The following is an 8722-nucleotide window of genomic DNA, read 5'->3' as shown; positions in this document are numbered from 1 at the left end:
CCACAGGAGGCATGTAGTTGGAAAAAACAATTCTCTGCACAAAGTTTGTACATAAAGGAAAAGGAAGCATCAAGAAGAAATTTATAGGAGGCAGACTTTGAACAGAATTATGAAAAAAGTGTGTGTAGTCAGATAATAAAGGGGTTGTATAAAATTTCCAGAGAGAGGTGAAAAGAAGAAAAACAGCCAGAAGTCAAAATTTACTAATTATATTTGGTGAGATGTAAGTAATAGTAGTTCAGGTATCTACAAGCCCAAGGAGGGAAGAGGCTGGAGCTATGGACAAGATGTGTGGGATAGAGGGTTTTGAGCACCAGAAGTGATACAGTGGTAGGTAGCAAGTATATCTAAGATTCTAACTCAGGATTGGAAAAGAATATTTCTGAGATCTCCCCAAGTCTCAAGCATCTATGAATTCATAATTCTCAATGCTTAGAGCAGGAATATGAGTTAAGAGGTTATTGCTCCAAGTCCTTAAAGAAATAAATGAGGATACTCGGGGAATAGACAAAAGCTGATGAATCTGAGAGAGATTTAAGAAACATAATGAAGTCAGTATGGTAATACACTGGATACATGGAGAAGAGGGAAGGGTAAAAAATGAGGCCCAATCTATGTCTTGAGGATCTGCATGGCTGTTGGAAGCACTCAGTGGGACTTGGGATAGAGCAATAGAAAAACATTTTGTGGGAGATTAATTTTACATTCTCTTTTCAAAATAAAAATATATTTGAAGTTAGATGAGGGAAGGTGAAGACAGAGGCTCATGGATAAAGAAAGTGTGGATATTTGAGTATAAGGAAAGAAAAGAGGTCAAAACCAAATGAGGAACACCAAATGTGTTTAAGAATAATGAGTTTGAATTAGATCTTGCAGTGGTCTTTAGATCTTGGACACATGAAAAACAAAACCCAGGCAGAGTGAAAGGGAGATGGGGAGGGGACCACACATGGATGAAACAGGGCTTGAAAAATTGATCTCACCTACAGAAAGGAAAAACCCATAGGAAAATCAGACTTCATGGGAATTAGGGTCCACAGAGAAATGGTTCAGCAGCCAGAACTCCTCTTGTTGATGTCAAAAATCTCAACTCAATTTCAGGCATGGAAAGCCAAGACACTCTGGAAAAAAAAAAAAAACTAAATGAAGATCTCCGCGAGTGAGATCCCAGTGGAAGGAATGGGTCATCAAGGAAGGAGGTCCCTTTCTCTGAAGGGAGGAGAGAACTTCCACTTTGACCATGGCCTTGTCTAAATATAATCAGAGTCAGTGAACTCAGGGGGCTTCCATAGCCTTGGCAGCTCCTGACAAGAGCCTAGGGTGATTACTGATGCCATAAACAAGAGTGTCAATTTGTTAAGTCAACAACAGGAGTCACTGTGCACTTACTCCTCATGTAGGATCTTTGTCCTTAGTGTGCTGTACATTGAGATTTAATGCTATAACGAGTACTCAAACAATATTTTTCACTTTATGTTTCTGTGTGGGAGCAAACTGTTGAAATCTTTACTTAATGTATGCTAAACTGATCTTCTGTATATAAAGAGAATAGAAAATGAATCTTGATGTGAATGGAAGGGGAGAGGGAGTGGATAAGGTGAGGGTTGCGGGTGGGAGGGACGTTATGGGGGGGATGCCATTGTAATCCGTATTCTGTACTTTGGAAATTTATATTCATTAAATAAAAGTTAAAAAAAATCTCAACTCAAATTTACTGATGAGGTGCTTTGAGGGACGGCTGAGATGGCGGACATGTGTGGAAGCATGGAGACTCAGAGCCCAAGGTTAACAACAAAAACCTGCACCTGCAGTTTTCCTGGAGCCCTCTGTGTCTCCAAGCCTCAGGAGGAATTTGGGGTTCTTTTGCTGGATGAAAATAGAAACCAGTCCTACCCTCCTCAGTGGACAGTTGGTTACCTACCAGAAGTGTCTGGTGATAACATAAGCCATAAACTGACAACGTGCACCCAAGTTTGTCTGACATCTGCCCTGTGAAGTGTCCATGATACTCGGTCCCCAGGGAACTGGAGGCTTTGTGGTCAAGCTCCATCTCCTGCCCTGATCCTGCTCTTTTGAGGATGTGCAGAACTTCTTGTCCAACTGCACGATTCGTGATGGGGCCGTAGGTAGTCATTTTATCTGCACTAGAGAAACCAGACAGTGTGGTGAGGCATTTGTTGAACTTGAATAAGAAGGTGATGTCAAAATAGTCCTGAAAAAAGACAGGAAAAGCATGGAGCAATTGTACATTGAGGTGTTCAAGTCTCACAGAAACGAGATGGATTGGGTGTTGAAGCACGGTAGTCCAAACAGCGCTGACACCGCTAATGATAGAAGGCTTCATGTGGCTTCGAGGACTCCCATTTGGAGGCACAAAGGAAGAAACTGTTCAGTTTTTCTCAGGGTTGGAAATCTCGCCAAACAGGACCCTGAGAGCAATATGACAGGGGAGGCCTTCCTGCAGATTGCCTGCAGTTTGCAGGAGCTACCAGAGAAGGTGCTAGGGATGCACAAGGAGAAAATAGGGCACAGATACATTGAAGTGTTCAAGAGCAGTCAGGAAGAAGTGAGGTCATCCTCAGAGCCTCCTCTGAAGTTCATGTCTGTTTAGTGACCCCGGGGCCCTATGACCGGCCTGGCACAGCCCAGAGGTACATTGGCACTGTGAAGCAGGCAGGCCTGGAGAGAATGCTGCCTGATGCCTGCAGCACCAGATACGGGGCTATGAGGGGTGCAGCGGCCTCAGCGATGGCTAGGGCTTCACCACTGACCTCAGCTACTGTCTAGGGAATGTAGGACCACAGAAACAGAGACTGTGAGTTTGCAGTGCAGAACACCACTGGCCATTGCATCCACATGAGAGGGCTGGCATACAAAGTGACCGAGAACGACAGCTACAACTTCTTCTCTCTACTTAACCTGGTGAGAGTCCATATTGAGATTGACCCAGATGGAAGAGTGACAGGCAAAGCTGATGTGGAGTTTGCCACCTATGAAGAAGCTGTGGCAGCTGTGTTGAAAGATGGGGCCAATATGCAGCACAGATACATAGAATTATTCTTGAATTCCACAACAGGGGCCAGCAACAGGGCCTACAGTAGCCAGGTGATGCAGGGCATGGGCGTGTCTGTGGCCCAGGACAACTACAGTGGCCTAGAGAGCCAGTCAGTGAGTAGCTGTTACGGCGATGGCTATGGCAGTCCGAACAGCATAGGCGGATATGACTAGTTTTGTTGAAGCATTTGAGTTATTTTAAATTTTCATAGGCAGCCAGCATGCAGTGAAAAGCAGTTAGAGGAAGCTGGGGGACTCAGTTTGTACCATGAGTTTGTGAAATCTGGATTAAAAATGTACCTCTTTAGTGTTTTGTCATGCAAACTTTTCTTCTAGCAAATGATATTGAGTAAACTAAAACTGTTTTCTACTTTTCTCTATTAACATTTTAGTAGTACCCTTCAGAGTGATGTTATCTGAGTTAAAGTAGTTTGAGTATGTTAATTGTGGATCTTTTACACCACACCATAGTGAACGCCTTGAGGAGATGACTCTTGGAAAAAACAAAGGTGCTAGATCCCTGATTCAAAAAGAAATATGTCTCATGTTTGTTCATTATAATTTTTATTTTCATTTAAAATCTTTTGGGTTATGTTTAAGCTTTTTAAAAGTTAGTTTTGAGAATTGAGACACAATAGTAATACTATAAGAATTAGTGATGCCTTGACTTAATAGTTTCTTTGTACTGGGATTTCCTTTGGGGGTGTATTTTCCCAAGTATAACTTGTTAAATTTTTTGTTAACCAAATTTTTTTCTTAAAATAAAGACATTTTCACAAAAAAAAATTTATTAACAAAGAGAAGAGAATTGATTGATCTGTATACCCACAGAAGTCAATTTCTCTGGATCACCTTCCTCTGTCGTCTCTCAGATGTCAATATATTTTTTCCAGAATTGTTCCCTTCATAGTAACAATAAGGCCACAGCAACAAGCCTGATATGCTTACTTCTCCACGTCCAGGGAAGAAGAAGAGAAGGTCACTCTCTCAGTAATCCCACAACGATTTCTTTAGTTTCTCATTGCCATGATGGTGTCACATGGCTTTCAGCAGCCAATCACGGTAGCCAGAGCCAGGGGTGGTGTTCTAGGTTGCTTGATTGAGTCCAGTCAGGGTCTGATCCTGAAACTGAGAGTAAGGTCAACACAATCCAAATCTCATGGGTTGCTATAGAGGAATTTATGTGGAAAGTGTATGAAGAAGTTAATACAGAAGCAAAGTAGCAATAAGTGAAACTGAAAAAATTGATAATTAATTCCAGTAAAGAAAAACTAAATTTCCACTCTTTAGGTAAGCTGAGTTTTTGTTTAGATCAAAGTTGACTTCAGAGAGGTCCTTCAAGGTGGGCCTAGGATGGACAAACAAGAAAATAGATTTCAGAGGAGCATTGTCTAGTGGTTAAGACTCAGAAACTGAACACAGTGTCTCTGAGTTCTAACCCTCACCTCAGCATTTCCTGCCTGTGTGGATTTGCCAGATTGATTCTGTCTGTGCTTCTATTTTCTCATTTATGAGATGGGGATGTAACTAGCACCTAATTTATACAGTTTTGTGCATATTTAACTGAGTTGTCACACAAAAAATAAATGATCAGAACAATGCCTGGGGCCATGTAAGAACTTACTATTATTATTTTTGTATTTTAGTAATAGAGTTTAACTTTTAGGAAAGTTTTAGGTTACAGAAAAAATGGAGCAGTTGATCTAGATTTCCCATACAACTTCCACTCCAACACTCATATATATATGAGTTCCCTATCACAAATATTTTACATTAGTGTAGTACATTTGTTATAATCAATTATCCTTTATTAACCTATTAATAACTAGCATTCATGGTATATCCATATTTCCTTAGTTTTTATCTAATGATTTTTTTGCCCTAGGATCCCATCTGGGGCTCATGTCACAATGGTCATGTGTCCTTAGGTTCTTCATGGCTGTGATATTTTCTCCTACTTTCCTTGTGTTTGATGACCTTGACAGTTTTGAGGAGTAGTAGTCAGGCATTGGTGGAATCCCACTCTACTGGGAATTGTCTATGGCTTTGTAATGATTACACTGAGGTCTTGGGTTTGAGAAGGAAGGCCTCAGTGATCAAGCACCATTTTCACCACATATAAAGAGCATGCAGTGATAATGTGAGTTAGTTATTAATGTTGACTTTGATCACCTGGATGACATAGTATTATTAAAACTCCTCCACTGTCAAATTGTTTATTTCCCCTTATTTTCAACTGTATATTGTTGAAAGAATTCACTGTGTGCTGCCCATATACTCAAGGAGTAGGGAGTTTTGCATTTCCTTTTTCAGGACATAGTGTCTACAAAATTTATTGCTTTTAGATTTGGTGTGTATTGATTATTCTAATAAATAACACCTCTTTTTAAAATTTTGTATTTTTAACACATAGTAATTATATTTATGTGTGAGATACAATGTGATACATGTATTATGTAATGATCAAGTCAAGGTAATTAGTGTATCCATCATCATTTCTTTGTGTTGAGAACATTCAAAATCCTCTTGTCAAGGGTGGAAATATGGGCAGAGGGATGGTCAGGTGGGAAGAATCACTATGTTCTTAAATTAGTATACATGAAATGCATAAAGCTTGTTTTCTTTAAATAAAATTGAAAAAAAGGAAAACTATCAAGAAATTAAAGTTGAAAGTTTTAAAGTTTAAAAAAAAAATCCTCTTGCCTAGCTACTTTGGAATATACATTACTGGTAACTGTAATCACCCCATGGTGCAATGAAAAATCTGAACTTATTCCTACTTTTTTTTTTTTATTTATTTGACAGGTAGAGTCAGAGACAGTGAGAGAGAGAGACAGAGAGAAAGGTCTTCCTTCCGTTGATTCACCCCCTAAATGGCCCCTTCGGCTGGACCTGCACCAGTTTGAAGCGGGGAGCCAGGTGCTTCCTCCATGTCTTCCAGGTTGGTGCAGGGCCCAAGCACTTGGGCTAGCCTCCATTGCCTTCCCGGGCCACAGAAGGGAGCTGGACTGGAAGAGGAGCAGCTGGCACTAGAACCAACTCCCATATGGGATACTGGCACCGCAGGCAGAGAATTAACCAAGTGAGCCACGGAGCCAGCCCCATTCCTACTTTTTAACTATGACTTTGCATCTATTGACCAACTGCTCCTCATCCTTCTCCTCAAAGAACTTCCCCTTTGATTTTTAATTCCCTCTAGCCTATTTATATGCTAGCACACTTAAATCTAAGCTTTAGTGAACCACTGATAATTAAGGTAGAAGCTGAACCTTCTAAGTTGTGCTGACCCCTGGAGAATTCAATATTCAGAAAGTTGCCAGACAGATCCTCTCTTAGGAGAAGGAAGCAAATCAGATTGGGATCTAGGACAGTATATTTATTTTGGGTCCCTTGGACATCCCTTGGGGAACACATGCATTAAATATGGCGGAGGTACCTGCTTTGCTCAGCTCTTGAGACTTCCTGGATCTGAAGCACTTAGGGATGAAGTTATTTGCAGTTAAGCAAATTCATTTCTCAAAGGCCACTCTTAATGAACAAAAGAAGCAGTGCATAAATGGTCAGTTCAGTTACTTTGTTCATTTAATGTCTCTAGCAAACCACTTAAAGCAAATTGTTAGCTGACTATTAAGGCAATTGAAAAAAAAATACAGATTCAGTCCTTATGAGGCCACACTGATTTGCCTTAGGAAATGCCTCACTTGCTCATCTGATGCTAGTCACCCTTTGCAAGTCACCCTTTGCAAGCCATTGCAACTTCTTTTTTCAAAGCCAGGGATCCCAACTTTAGGAGACTCATGATATGGCTGCAAAGGCACAGGAAACTGGAAGTCAAGACTGTATTGACTATATTCTTCTCTTTACTAGCTCTGTGACCTTGCATAAATCATACTATCTCTCTGAGTTTTAGTTTCCTCATTACAAAATGAGAATAAAACTCTTTGCTTCTGAAATTCTTTTTTAAATAGTTTTAAACTAACAAAACTATTTTTAAATTAATAAAACTAAAATTGTGGAGTAGTAATGCAAAGAGTTCCCATATATCTCTCACTCCTTTCCCCCTTTACATCTCATAGAAGTATTTTTGTCACAATTAATGAACAACACCCAGCTTTCTTTGTTTCTTTACCCGAAACTATTTTATCCGTCCCAGCCTTGAGTAATCAACATTCTAGGATCCAATTGAGTTTTTTTTTTCTTAACAGTAGCCTCACATATAAGGAACAACATACATCATTTGTCTTCCTGTGTGTGGCTTTTTTCACTATACATGATGCTTGTGAAATTCTTCACCAATTTGTAAGCGAGAACCTGGTATTCTAGTGGTCTTAATAAAAATGGAGACGCGATTTTCAGAAACTTGTTCTGTACAAAAACGCTATTGATGAAGGTGGAGATGAAGATGGTGAAAATGGGTAGCAGAAAATTAGAGGTAATGAGCATGTTCTTGTATATTATTTAGATGGAATTCAGAGAAGGAGTACGAATGTGAAAAGGCTAGGAAGCAAGCAGTGGTAGTGGCTCTCTCAACTCTGGCTTTCAGCGACATCCCCTAGGATGTGAGAGCCACAGATCTTGGTCAATGACAACAGCACCCTTTAAGAATAAGCAGGTAAATTGAAGAGCAAACAGCAACATTGGCATCCACACTAACTTCACTACAGAATAATTGACTTACGCTCAAAATAAATAATTGTATTGTGAATTTCTCTCAATTTCGTGTTATGTGTTCAATCATATGCAATAGAAATATATCAGCTGAATTCCCATCAAGGATGTAGCACTAGACATAGTACATATGGAATACCTATTTTGTACCAGGTACTAGGTTAAGCTTTTCAAACTTCATTTCATTCAACATTGTGAGATAGACATCCTTGTATGTGCTTCACTTATTTTTTTTTAGAAATTAGGAAACAACTTATGAAGATGATGCTATTCCCTTGTGAATAAATCTGATGTAAAGGGATTGAGATAGTAGTGCAGATAAAATGATCATCAAATGTCATATGTGCTGCCTTTCATTTCCCCCTGCACTGAAGTTAGAACCATGTCACTAGCTTTGTTCATTGCACCATGACAACTGTCATGTTCTGTCCAAGACAGGAACAGCCATATGCCTCTTATATTACCCATTGACTACCATGATTACCTCGGTGGCTAAGTTTAATATATGGTAGAATTAAAAGATGGCAAAAGGCTACCTGTCTTGATGTGAATGAAAAAAAGATAGTTTATTGTTATGACCCTGTATGTTGGAGTTTCATTCTCTTGGGCTAATAACACTTTGCTAATGCAGGATAAAGAGCATTATATATGCTGACATGGTTTTCTTGTCATGAAATGGAGCCATAGCCACCAATGTTATCTAAACATAAACAGACATTAAAATATTCTGTTCTTGCCTCAATCTCTGCCAAATTATTTGCATTACCAGGAAAAAGGGGAATTTGTGGTCACCTGTCTTCCTTTTCAGGTGCTGAGTTTCCATGTAAGTCAGTAATAGTACATCAGCCATGACAGTAATGGTGACACCTGTTAAAGTCTTCAGAGGAAGTTAGCCTAAAGTAAATGTGGCAGGCATTTGCTCAACATGTAAATTCACTGAAAACTATGTGTTCTGCAATTCAGTCTTGAAGCTTGAGATGTTATTTCCCAACCCTAAAAG

General features: G+C 39.6%; 1 pseudogene; it reads left to right on the top strand.

Annotated features, from left to right (window-relative positions):
- Window positions 1–2002: 2002 nt before the first annotated feature.
- On the top strand, window positions 2003–3228 carry LOC100338637 (heterogeneous nuclear ribonucleoprotein F-like; annotated as a pseudogene).
- Window positions 3229–8722: the final 5494 nt, after the last annotated feature.

This window comes from Oryctolagus cuniculus, chromosome 6 (genome assembly GCF_051225735.1).
Source record: "Oryctolagus cuniculus isolate XC-2025 breed Fujian yellow rabbit chromosome 6, ASM5122573v1, whole genome shotgun sequence".
NCBI classification, from domain to species: domain Eukaryota; kingdom Metazoa; phylum Chordata; class Mammalia; order Lagomorpha; family Leporidae; genus Oryctolagus; species Oryctolagus cuniculus.
Note: the sequence above shows the minus strand (reverse complement) of the source record. Positions and strands in the feature narration are given on the sequence as shown.